This window comes from Bactrocera neohumeralis, chromosome 5, assembly GCF_024586455.1.
Source record: "Bactrocera neohumeralis isolate Rockhampton chromosome 5, APGP_CSIRO_Bneo_wtdbg2-racon-allhic-juicebox.fasta_v2, whole genome shotgun sequence".
Taxonomy (NCBI): domain Eukaryota; kingdom Metazoa; phylum Arthropoda; class Insecta; order Diptera; family Tephritidae; genus Bactrocera; species Bactrocera neohumeralis.
The window spans coordinates 35777192-35789695 of record NC_065922.1 but is presented as its reverse complement, the minus strand read 5'-3'; the positions used below and the strand labels follow the sequence as shown (position 1 = coordinate 35789695).

The 12504-nt window shown below is 33.7% G+C and overlaps 1 protein-coding gene and 1 long non-coding RNA gene across 13 annotated transcripts in view; one reads left to right on the top strand and one right to left on the bottom strand.

Moving 5' to 3' along the window:
- LOC126759875 (uncharacterized) overlaps positions 1-12504 on the bottom strand; it is a 565378-nt gene that overhangs the window by 217383 nt on the left and 335491 nt on the right. For all 7 annotated transcript variants that reach the window (XR_007667102.1, XR_007667097.1, XR_007667096.1 and 4 more), the window contains one exon: positions 8072-8400. This is a non-coding gene — a long non-coding RNA (uncharacterized LOC126759875). The remainder of the gene's footprint in view (positions 1-8071; positions 8401-12504) is intronic.
- The window catches only part of LOC126759867 (frequenin-1), a 107280-nt gene that overhangs the window by 66467 nt on the left and 28309 nt on the right, over positions 1-12504 (top strand). The gene's annotated exons all lie outside the window — the stretch shown is intronic.

Here is a 12504-nt window from a genome sequence, read left to right as displayed (position 1 = left end):
TGAGAAAAAAAAGAGTTATTTGAAATACATCAAGTGTTTAGGGTTTACATATAGTTTGAGTTTTCAAAAAATCGATTTTTTTATTTTATTTTCTTAATGTACATATATTTAAGAATACACACAGAAAATATTTGGGGTACTCACAACCCGTTAAGAATTGTAAACACACTTGTTTAAAAAATTGTTGTTGGATTTTACAAAAATATCGTTTAAATTCTCAATGCTATGTTTTCGAATCGAACTTTATGAGACTTGTGAAAAACCTAATTATATCGTTGCGGTGAATATTTATATTCGAAGTTACACGAAGTAAAAGACGTTTCAGAGTGTTTGGAAGTACAAGGTCAAACTTTAAAAACGTTTTCTCAAAATGGCGTTTTCAATGTCGTGATGAACAGTCTCAAATTTTAACTCGTTGAGGATGTTTCAATCGATTTTAATCGGATGTTAAAAATCGATTTTTGCTAAAAATCGATTTTTTTATCGATTTTTTTTTTCGGCCGGTCTTCTTACAGTATATAAACCCTAATGGGCAACAATTTTTTTTAAAATAATTTTTAGTTAATTACTTTATCAAAAACCATTTCAAGTAAATAAAAAATTTAGTATATATCCACGTATATATATAAAAATTGTGAGTTAAGTTTTTGTCCGTAGTGAACTTCTGAGCTACTGAACCAATTATTGTAAAATTCACACACTATGTCCAGTTCGAACCAACTTAGAAGATAGAATAGTTAAAATAATTTATAAATAAAGAGTATAGTGAAAGCTTTATGGTCTATTGAGCGGTCATCTCCATTAACCAAGCAAATTGTTAATGTTATGTAAGTACAATCATTAAACGGACAACTCTATTAACGGGAGAGAAAGACTGATAGCCAGACATTGAGAAAGCAGCCTTAAATTCGTTTATTTTTCCATTGAAATTTATTTGTATAAACATATTTAAAATTAAATATCAAGTACAATCCGTTTTTGCCTTTATTCGTAAATCAAATTTTTACTGTATTGAATAGTTTATTATATGAATAATAGAAAAAAATGAAAACCACAGCAACGCGTGGCTGGATCCCCTAGTATATATACATATAGTATATACATAAATTGAGACTCAAGTTTTTTGTTCTGAGTAAACTCCTAAACTACTGAATCGATTTTTGTAAAATTTAGCATACTGTGTCCAGTCTGATTCAACTTAAAAGATAGAATAGTTAATATTTCAATTATATTAAAAGTCAAATAAGAACAATAATTCATAAATAATGCATTGCATTGCAAAAATTTTAGTTTATATTAGTCAAAGTTTCCGCGGCTAAACCAAGAGAGAATTATTTGAAATTTCTTTTCTTAATAAAAACTCAGTAAAAAATTTTCAAAATAGCCAGAGATGCTTTATATTTCAATACATTATATCTCCTAAACTTCACAATGAAACATAAATGCAAATGTTTTCTCTACAATACAAGATAAGTTACTTAAAGGTAGCATAGTTGATTCCAAAATGTCCAATCTTTGCTATTTCATATACATTAAATTGAGAAAACAAAATTTGAAGCATATAATTATCATTTACATATTTGTTATTTTATTTATTAATTCTAAGTTTCATCATAGGTGATTTAACATGACTTTATTCCAATATTTCACATTTCTAAACCTGTACGTGCCTAGGAATGTATGTGTGCGCATTAGCATGTCAATATAGTACCTATGCAAAACCGTGTAGTTATCGTTAGCCGACATGCAACATGCAACATGCAACATGCTACAGTGCAATATATAATGTTTGCTTATGCTTTTGACAAGCTGGGTAATGGCGTATGAATGATTGACATGCTGACCCATGGTGTGGGCGGGTGCGTATGAGTAACAATGAAAACTCAAGTGAACAGTGACCATTGACTGACTTAGTGTTGAAGAGAGTATACATTAACAGACACTACGATACGATGTGTCAGGCTGTAATCAAGTGGCACATGTGTATGACTTTATAGTACGTGCAACATTAGTGTTGCAAATTCATCAATATTATGTTTGTTAGCGTTGACGGTGAGCTCTTATGGAGTAGGGTGCTTTTTAAGTACTTTTCTTTGTATTTTTGGGAAATCTTTTGGATATTTATGAGACTGAGAATTCGGTGAATATTTTTGTTTATATATTGAATAAACGATTATCCATAGAAATCTATTTTAAAATAAGTTTTATATTATTTAAGAGTTCCTATCCTGTAGTTATCTTTCGAAAATTATTAACTCATTAACTGGTAACATAACTGGAAGTAGAGGAGAAAGGCCAGAGTACTCATATATTCACTTTTACGCTATTGTGAATGTGACACAACCTACTAGTGGCGCGAAAACATATGTAATTGGGCGTTGGTAAACGTGTGACAACACAGCTGCACTTAATTATAAAGCGATATTCATATAATATAGGCATACGACATTGAATAGGCACAGTAATATTCATAGGAGGGGTCACTCAAATGATTTTTGCATTAGTTTTGTCTTAGTCAGGAATTTTTAACAAAAATGCGTCCTTCCTAATCTACAATGCACTAATTAGACACGTAAGAAAATATTATGAAAAAATCCCTTCAAAATACGCGAAAAAAGTCTAAATTTCCCACCCGACTAAGAAAGAACTTACTGCGCCCCTTTAGTTGCATACTCACTCTACACAACTGCACTTCAACATTAATATAATTGTGCGCAGAAATAAGCACACACGCATGACACTCTCACATCAGCACGACAGTGTTGTAATTGCACACCGCAAAGTCATCAATCGCTATCAGTTCCACCAACCGCTGCGGCTTGGCGCGACGCAGCCTTTCAAACACGCTTACACGCATACGAATAAGGTATAACACACGACCGCTACAGCGCGTAATTAATGAAATCAATTATGAAGCAACACAGTACATACATGTTAGTATGTAAGTATGTGTGCTTAAGAAAAATATTTGCTGTCATGTCAGCGCTTGTTAGCTGGCTGTGTACACATGCCGACAAACAAGTGTGCGTAGCTTTGAGTGTTTGTGGCTCATTGATTACGCTGTGGGAACTAGCAGTGCGTATACGTAACATTTGAACCGAAGGAAATAAGTTGCTTTACCATATATAAGGAGCCTTTACACTGCATTTTTTTTATATATTTGTGCATGTTAAATGTAAAATTAATTACAGCGCTATATACAAGTGAATAATAAATTGATTGCGGGTTCTTTTCGCAATTATTTAAGGTGCACAATGTATGCATTTATTTGCAATGCGTTTGAAACGCCTAAATGGTTTGAGATTTAACCCTTTCATGCTCAAAATTGCCTATAGGCACTGCTTTGTTTCTTTGAGACTTGAATTTACATTTCTGTTTAAGAAAGAAACTAGTAGGTATTCATGTAGAAGACATTTCTTTTAAATAAAAAATATGAAAAGTTCCTAAATGCTGAAGAATGTATATGACACAAAATGAAAATTCAATAATATTTAAGTAAAAATTGACTAAGTTAGGGCGTAGCAGAGTACTGAAAATGGTAGTTGGAGAACGATAGCATGTGTTCTAGTTTAATAAATAATATAACAAAATTAATAAATTCGTTAAAAAGAGGATAAGCTTTAGACCGATTTTGATCATGAAAAATACGAAGCGAACGATATTCGGTTATCTTTCAACTAAGCAACAAATTAAGATATACAACTGGTGGAGATAATCGTAATTTGGATTTTCAAAACAATGTGCTCGGCCAAGCCCTACTAAAGCTATATTAACTCCCTATGAACAATTCTTTTTAGCCGTCCACATACAGTGCGAAAAATGAGTGAATTAGTACTGTGGCCACACTCAGTTACCATGTTAGAGTAGAGTTAGTAAAACTACTGAAAGTGTCACAACATTATAAATAAATACGTTGCAAACCTTGCAAAATAAAGCCTTTCAGGTGTTTTAAGTTCAAAAATTGTCGAGTTCGGACCATAACTCCCACTCCCATAGGATTGAATACCCAGATATCCCCCCAGTGACTTTTTATTGAAAATATGTCATTAAATGACTTTTTATCGAAAATAAGTTATTAATGTATACCCTACTACTCATATATTTAACTAAAATCAGAATTCCAAAACTTCCGGTTGGGTTTGTAACGTATATGTCAGTAAATATAACTATAGTTAACTTATTAATATTCAAAGTATATCTTTTTCTGATAGTAATGTAATCGTGTGTTGATAATAGTATACACCACTTTGACACTCTGAAGAGGGTATATTAAATTTGACACGTAGTTTCTAACATTCAGAATGTAACACCTGAAACCCTATTTAAAGTGTATATAAGTATATTTGGTCAGCGTGATAAGCTGTCTGTAAATACCCACACTAATCCGTCAGACTTTGAGATATCGCCCTTAAATTTTGCAAACGTCCTTTCTGTCCAAGGAATCTGGCCATTTGTTAGAACTGCTTATATGGAATCACTATTGCACACAGCTCCTCTGGAAGTGAAAGTTTGACGAGATATCTTCCCAAAATTTAGCACATATTATTTCCTAAACCAACGCTAAAATATCCGAAGAAATTTTCCTGATTGGAATCAAGCTCATGTATGGAAATTTTTATATTTGTGAAGGCTGCATCGAAGTTTAATATTCAGTTTTGTCAAAACCTGAAAGTATTTCTCCGACTTTTATTTTTGCAAATACCGAAAGTATTAAATATTTTATTACACCTGAGATTAACTTATCCTTCCTTGTTATGTTTAATATGTATAAATGGCAAGATACTGTATTCAAATATTTTTAGCAAAATTATTTTACGATTCATCAAGTGGTTTTTTTTTGTTTCATGTAATTTTATGACGCATTGTAAACTTATATGAAAAAAAACAACCTCAACTACCGTTGCACGAACCGAAACTATAACACCCCTCACAAATAGAAAAAGTACTTTACAAAAACGTGACTTTCATCGGATAGTATGGCTACCCAGACCTATACGTTGGTTGCTTTTTATATTTTGGGACTTGGCTACCCTAGTGTTGCATCTGACAACTTCATAATATAGTTTGACGTTATACAAACTAAGAACGTTTTGCCATATGGACGTTACTTGCGTTGTTTACAGTAACTTGAAATATTCATCGCAGCCAAAGAATGCAATTAAATCGTGAACAGTTTCGTGCGGCTATTTTTTACAACTTTAAAACTGAATTAACTCATCAAAAGTGCAGTAAATTTTCGACCATGAAGCTCCTTCAGTGACCAGTGTTAATGGATAATATGCTGAAACCAATCAAAATTGTAGATCATTACAATATGAGTGTTATGAAGGTCGCCCAAAATCAGTTCTTCTTCCGGAAATCATTGAAGCTGTACGAAAACTGCTTTTGCAAGATCGTCATGTGATCTATCGTTGGATTAAGACAACTGGGTGTGTTAAGATGAGCCGAATCCAGCACAAGTTATGCGCATACGAAACATTTTCAAGCAAGTGGTCGAGTGTTTTTTTTTTTTGGGCCAACTAAACATATCGCAAATATAACACTAGAACAATGCAGGAAAGTAATATTAACGTTAGTTTTTCAGTTGTCTCTCAAGAAATTAGGAAAACCAACCACCGAAGATGGATTACTCGTCACGACATTGCGAACTCTGAAACATCGACTGAAACAATTCTATTTTTGACCACTCAAACCATCAATTTGAGGAGTTATCCATCGTATAGAACCGACTTAGGACAGAATGATTTATTTTTATTACCGTATGTAAAAGATAAACAAATAGGTTAATGTTCTTCGACTCCTGATAAGACGGTTACTGCGTTCAGAAAGTATGTATCTGAGTTGCAAAAGTGCTTCGAAAACTGGTACAAATGCATGCAATGGTATATCGATCTTAATGGAGAATATTTTGAAAAATAATACAGCGATTTTCGGTGATTAAAATTTCTTCGAAGGTTTCTATCTGGGTGTTACAAGCTTCGTGGTAAGCCTAGCATATCCTGTTCTGGGATAAAAATGTGCTCCACAAAGACCATATGTTAACTTTTAACTGATTCGTAGATAATTATAATATGAATATTGTGCCGGATTTACGACGATAAAGAAAGTTTTATGAAAGATATGCCTTCTCTAAGTGACTTTTGATGTAATATGTAATTCTAATAAGCTATCACGAAATTTTATTCGTCTACCAAATATCATATCTAAATGCAAATATAACCTTTATTGAGTTGGGTTGAAAATTTCTACTAATTAAATGGAAAATTAAAAGGAAATAATTATATTTTATTTGCGAAAAATTCTACAATTTTTTTTTGAAAAATTCTACGAATTAATTGAAAAGTTAAAGGAAAAAAATTATTTTCTCATTTTTTAATTTATTAAAAAAAAACAAATCTCAAAATGACCTCTCAACATTTTTATATATTTAGTTTGTTAAGCCCTCAGAGAAGATAATGCGTGACATTTTTTCTTAATTTATATTCTTACTTTTATAGAATTTACAAATCAATTATATAAGAATATACGGCCACAGGACGTTAATATTTTACTGTGTGTGTGTGAGTGTGGATTCACAAAACTCTGCATCAACTTTGTTAATTTATTCAAAAGAGCAAGGAAATGAAAAATGTGTGCCATAAAAACAATTGACTTTATTTATTTTAATAAAACCTCATACAAATTGCATATATTTCTCGGCTTTGCGCACCACGGAGCAGCGCTGCGTATGAGCAACTTTTCAGCAAAACACTGAAGTACGTATACATATGCAACAGTGCATGTGTGCAACAAGTTTTTGGGCACAATTTATTTGCATTCAAATTGTAATCACATGCAACAAAAATGCCGTAGTAATGAAAACACAATGACGCCGACAAGCAAAAGCAACAAAAACATGTAAATGTGATTACTTGTGAATATGAGCAAGCAAAATCTAAATTCAGTTATTTTCAACAAATTTTTATCTTTTATAGATTCCATGCATTTTTCATGACACAGCAACAAGCTGAGCAGATCCGTGTCGTCGTCGTTGTTGTTGTTGTTGCCATTGTGGAGAAGCAAATAAGTACACTTGCAACAAATTTAATATTCAATGAGGGTGGCTGACAGTTGTTGTTGTTGTTTTGCAAAGCCATTGTTTTCATATTTTTCATTCATGCGATATTGACTAAAAATCAAATCATCATGCGCAGCAACAGCGGCAACAACAAAAACTAGCAGCAGCAATGTGGCAAATGCAGCAGCAATGGAATGCCAGTTGCAGTTACTTACTGGTGTGGCTGTGTCAGCTTCCATGCATGTTTCAGCTGCAGCAAGTGGGGCGCCAAATGCAAGTGCCACAAATGTATGCATATGCATGCCACAGGCAGTAAAGCAAACTGTGCAGACACACAATCATACAAATACCTATGGGTTCCAGTATGTGCATGCGCTCAAGTATGAGTGTAAGCAAATTCTATATATATCCATAACAACAACAAACAAGAATAAAAGTTCATGTAAAAAATTGATAATACCCTTCACAGGTGCATTACTTATAGCATAAATGGGTATACACATTTTTTTTATAATTTTTTACGATCAGTTTGTATGGCAGCTATATGCTATAGTGGTCCGATCAAAACATTTTTTTCAGAGATTATACCGTTAATTCTCACAACAATCTGTACCGAAGTATACTTTTTTAAATAGAGAAGTTTTTCAGATAAGGATTTGAATTTGATCGTTCAGTTTGTATGAGCTATATGCTATAGTGGTTGGATGAACAATTTATTCATGGATTGTAGCTTTTTCTTGGGCAATAATCTCAGCCAATTTCGTGAAGATACCTCGTAAAACCTTAAAGTTTTTCATACAAGGACTTGTGGCTGATCGTACAGTTAGTATGGCCGATATCGCCATTACTTCAAAAAGCCGCTTCTTGGCGAGAAAAGCACATACTTATGTAAAATTTCAGATCGTTATTTGCTAAACTAGTCCTCTTATAAACATTCACACAGACAGATAAACAGACTAGCAGCCATTCCTAATCGATATTGTTGAGGGTATAATAATACAAATAAGTACTTACCTTGATATTTTGAATGCTTAGCTGCGCCTCAACTGCATTTCTCTACAATTTATTTTGTTTTCTTTTTCATTTTCCCTGCTGCACACAAGCATACTTTAACTGTGGTTTGTATCACTATGCTGCTGTGCATGCAGCGCTGTGGTAAATTCGAAATTCTTTTGTTGGCCAACCGAGTCAACAGCATGTTCACGACGTTGTCTGATGCATAAACATTGGCGATGTTGCATCTTTAATACACCGAGGACGGCATTAGTAGCAACAATGACGTTTATGGCAATGTAAGACAGCTGCTTGTTCGTATGCTCCGAACGATTGTTATGATGTTTACACTGGAAAATAAAATAAAAGCAAAATACATAATAGGTATAACAGCATATACCTGAAATGAAATGATGGTAGAATGCTGCTAAGTGGGAAGGTGAGACTTAAATATTGCTGGTTAAAAGGTTATGGACTCTGAAAGTATAAAAATTGTTTAAGGAAAATGCGGTATAGAGTATATTCTAAGGAGCTGGAGCAGAATAATGGAAATTGGGTTTACTGTTTATTTTTATTATTATTGTAAATATATGCAAATGGCGTGGGTAATGTAAGCGAACTTCGCTACTTTTTTGTCTTGTTGGAAGTAATTAAAGTGAAAATTGATTTCTAGATATCTTAAAAAATTCTCACCAAGTATGAGTTCTTAAAATTATTAAGAAGGCCGTTCGCTTTTCAGCTATCAATTTTTTCCTTAAGCTTTGCAGGTAAAAATTTATACCTCAGAATTTACTATCTGAAACAATATTTCGTCTCTTATAGTGGTAGGAAATTATATCTAATATATAAAATTCTCGTGTCACGGTGTACGTTATTGAACTCCTCTGAAACAGCTCGACCGATTTTCGTGAATCTAAGCGTGTATATCGGCTAGCGTGGAGAATCGGACAACATCTGTTTTTTATCTTCCTAAATGTTAAGGGAAATTGGAAAATTACCAAAAAGTAACATTTTTCCATACAAATTTTTTTTCAATTTTTGTTTGTTTTTTTTTTCAATGTTTTTATTTGTCAAATATTTGAATCATTCAATTTCGGTCGCATGCTTTTTTTATTCCGGCTATATACATATATATAAGAAAGTTGTGTTAGTTACACCATTTATAACTCAAGAACGGCTGAATCGATTTAACTGAAAATTGGTGGGAAGGTAGCTTAGAACCAGGGTAAGGACATAGGATATATTTTATCTCTTTTTGTCAAAATTTAATTCAACTCATACATAAAAAGATTATATTTCAAATCATCCTCCTTTCCTTGAATATATGCGCACAATTTTAAAGAGATTCTTCCTCAAAACTACTACAATTGCTAAGTATTTGGAATAGGAGAAAAGAACTGCAACCAAATACGCAGTGAAATGGATTATAACTGGCTCAGTAATCCAGCCGATTTTTTCGTCTTTCCACGCCTGAAAACCGGTTCACCATGTGCAGTCCACTAGAATGACTGTCGGTTGAACTCCAGTGAGAAATGATGGAGCTATGTTTCTATTGTCACACACCGACGCAAATATTCGGTTTTATTTCAAACACTTCTCAGAATCAGTTATTCGTTGTTCTGTTGGATTATGAACTTGCGAGGCAACCACTTTGCACAGAGTTTTCTCCTCTTTAGAGCATCATTGTCCTCGGTTCCCCAAAAAGCAATGCAATTTTTTTGTAAACTAACACAAGTTGCTTCAGAAAAATGCTATATCTTATTAACGAATAGTTATAATGCAACTAATAGAAATCGTATAGATGGTAGTAGTAGTATTATCTATGTATCAGCCACAGCGAAGCGTGGACGGGTCCTCTAGTACTTTATAAAAACCAGTATTAAGAACGTAACGACAAGGACAGGCTTTTTTTCTCTCCTTTAAGGCCACATGACTTAGTGAAAATTTCTTTCTTTCTTGGAAATATTTTATAAAATAATGAAGAATGGCAATATTTGGATTGTAGAAATATTAATTGAAGTGCTGGAAATTTCGACTAAAAAACCCTTTTGAGGCTTATTTCCTTAAATGGAAAATGAAAGATCATGCGATTAAACGCCTCTAGAATATTTTTTCTGAGTTTGTGTTAAATCAAAAGATAACGCCAATCAAGCAAAGCCAGGAGAGCTGAAGTTCCAGCCGAAATGCTGCACCGGGTGTCTATTTGACCGCCATTTTGTTCAACTCACAAATGGCATAAAATTACAATATTCAACAAAGCTGAATGAAAAATTTGTTACTGATGCGCTAAAAGGTCTGTATGATATTTGAGGTGTCGTGAGTTCGAATTTGAGTTCAAAAATTTTTCATCCCGAATAACTACTTTTATCATCTTAGTATATGGTCGTAGCTTGTGCTCTACATCCCTTGACTACAAAACATGTTTACTATAATTTTTGGTTATAACAACACAAAATTAGAGGAATTCATCATTATGACCAAATTTTAGTACTTTTTTCCTTTTAACATCACGTCGTTCTTGTTGGTATATCCTACATACATAAATAAATAAATATAAATTAGGTGAAATTAATTATTTTAGTAATTTTGCTGCCTGAAGATTTATGCCAAAGCAATTAGAATATCTCGACTTTGCACCTAGAATTTTAAAAAAGATTTTTGCATTTTTGTCATGCATTTCTTGGCATACTTGATATGAGACATCAGATTACTTAAAGTGTTGATATAGGGTTATAGTAATCACTGTTGTTGAAAAGCTTATATTTATCCCCGATAATCAAAAAATCGAAAAAATTATTTGGTTTGAATATATGATAGAAAGCAAAAGGACTACGTGCTGTACTGGTTCTACTTCGGCAAAGCTTATTAGCAATATTTCAACATAAATTGTGACAAAAAAAGCACCAGCAAATTGTAATTAAATGAAATGAAATTTCAAAAAATATATTTTGCTGAATTGGCAGGACATTATTTAATTGCTATGCCAAATATGAGCGCGATCTGTCAACCAGTTTCTTTACCGCAGGCGCTTAAGTCGGTACACCTCAGTAGTCCTTTGCGATTTTTACAATGAATAAAAATATCGAACAAAGAATTTGTCTCAAAATTTGTATTTTTTACCAAATTTCGTTTGTGGAATTGTAGTGAATGCTGGAAAAGGCTTACGGTGATTCAGTTTAATCAAAAACATAAACCTACGAAGGGGAAAAGCCTTCAAAGGCGGCCGAGAGATCGTTGAAGATATGCCTCGTTTTGAAGTGAAGTTCAAGCATCATGAAAACTGTCAGACACGTGTTACAAGGATGAATGGATAGTGAGTTGGTTCGAATGATTTTGGTGGATATTTTGGGTATGAAACGCTTTCTTGCTTGACCCGTCCCGATAAAGTTTGGGTAAGTTTGTGTCCGTGGAACCCGTTTTCTCTGGTACAAGCTTTATTTTCTACATTTTAGTCTGTTCGGTAGCCCAGTTTTTTTCGATTTTAGAGGATAACTATTGCTTTCATTTACATATGATTATGCCATATGAGCCACTTTAATATTTATGGAATTTTATCTTTGAGTTCATGGTCTGTCATTTTTGAACAAAATTGATCTTAATTCAGTTTGATCGAGTACTTCCGATTAAAAATGTTATTTATGTAAATTTTTATTTTTCTATTATAAAACAAAACGTAATTGCTATCTACTCATGCTCTTACTAGTTGCTCGTATTCTTAATTTTCTGGTAAAAATGATCCGAACTTCAAACAAACCAATATTTATTTAAATGCTTGTGTGCACAGACTTCCAAGTAGTCTTTTGCTAGTCTTTCTTCTCAGTGCAAGTATAAAAAAAATAAATAAATGGTTGCCAGTCATCGCTCTTTAAGATGTTGATGGCGTCGCCGCTGATTGTTATGTACTTTCGCTTCAATGATTTCCTTACAACTGCTCAGCTGGCTGCTTGCTCATTTTGCTAACCAATCGTCGCATTTGCTCGCCTGCTTAGTGAGACGCTCGCACAAACAGACGAACGGACGTTGTGACGAATTGGTTATTTAGTTGATTGGTTGGTTGGCTGGCTGGCTGGTGAGTCGCGCGGTTGACTGCCTGAATACTATACAGCTCTGATGCTCGTTGATTGCGTTGTTGCTCTGCCTTGCCTGCGCCCGCGCTCCTTCTCCGACTGCTGTCAATGTCACAGCAGCTTGTCGTCGCATTGTTGCAATAATATTTGTAGCTGACTAATGGTATGACCCATTGTTGATTGTGTTGACTGCTGTTGGCATTATTCGCTTAGTGGATTGGTTTGACCATTTCTGTCTGCCTGCATTACCCACATTTGCCTCATACTTTAAAGCGCTTGCTCTTGCCTTCGACTGTGTATGTGTGTGTGTATGTGTCAGCATCCGAGTTGCAATTTGCTCAACTCAAATATACTAACATATTTTATTCAACTCCCGCTGGCGCTCAA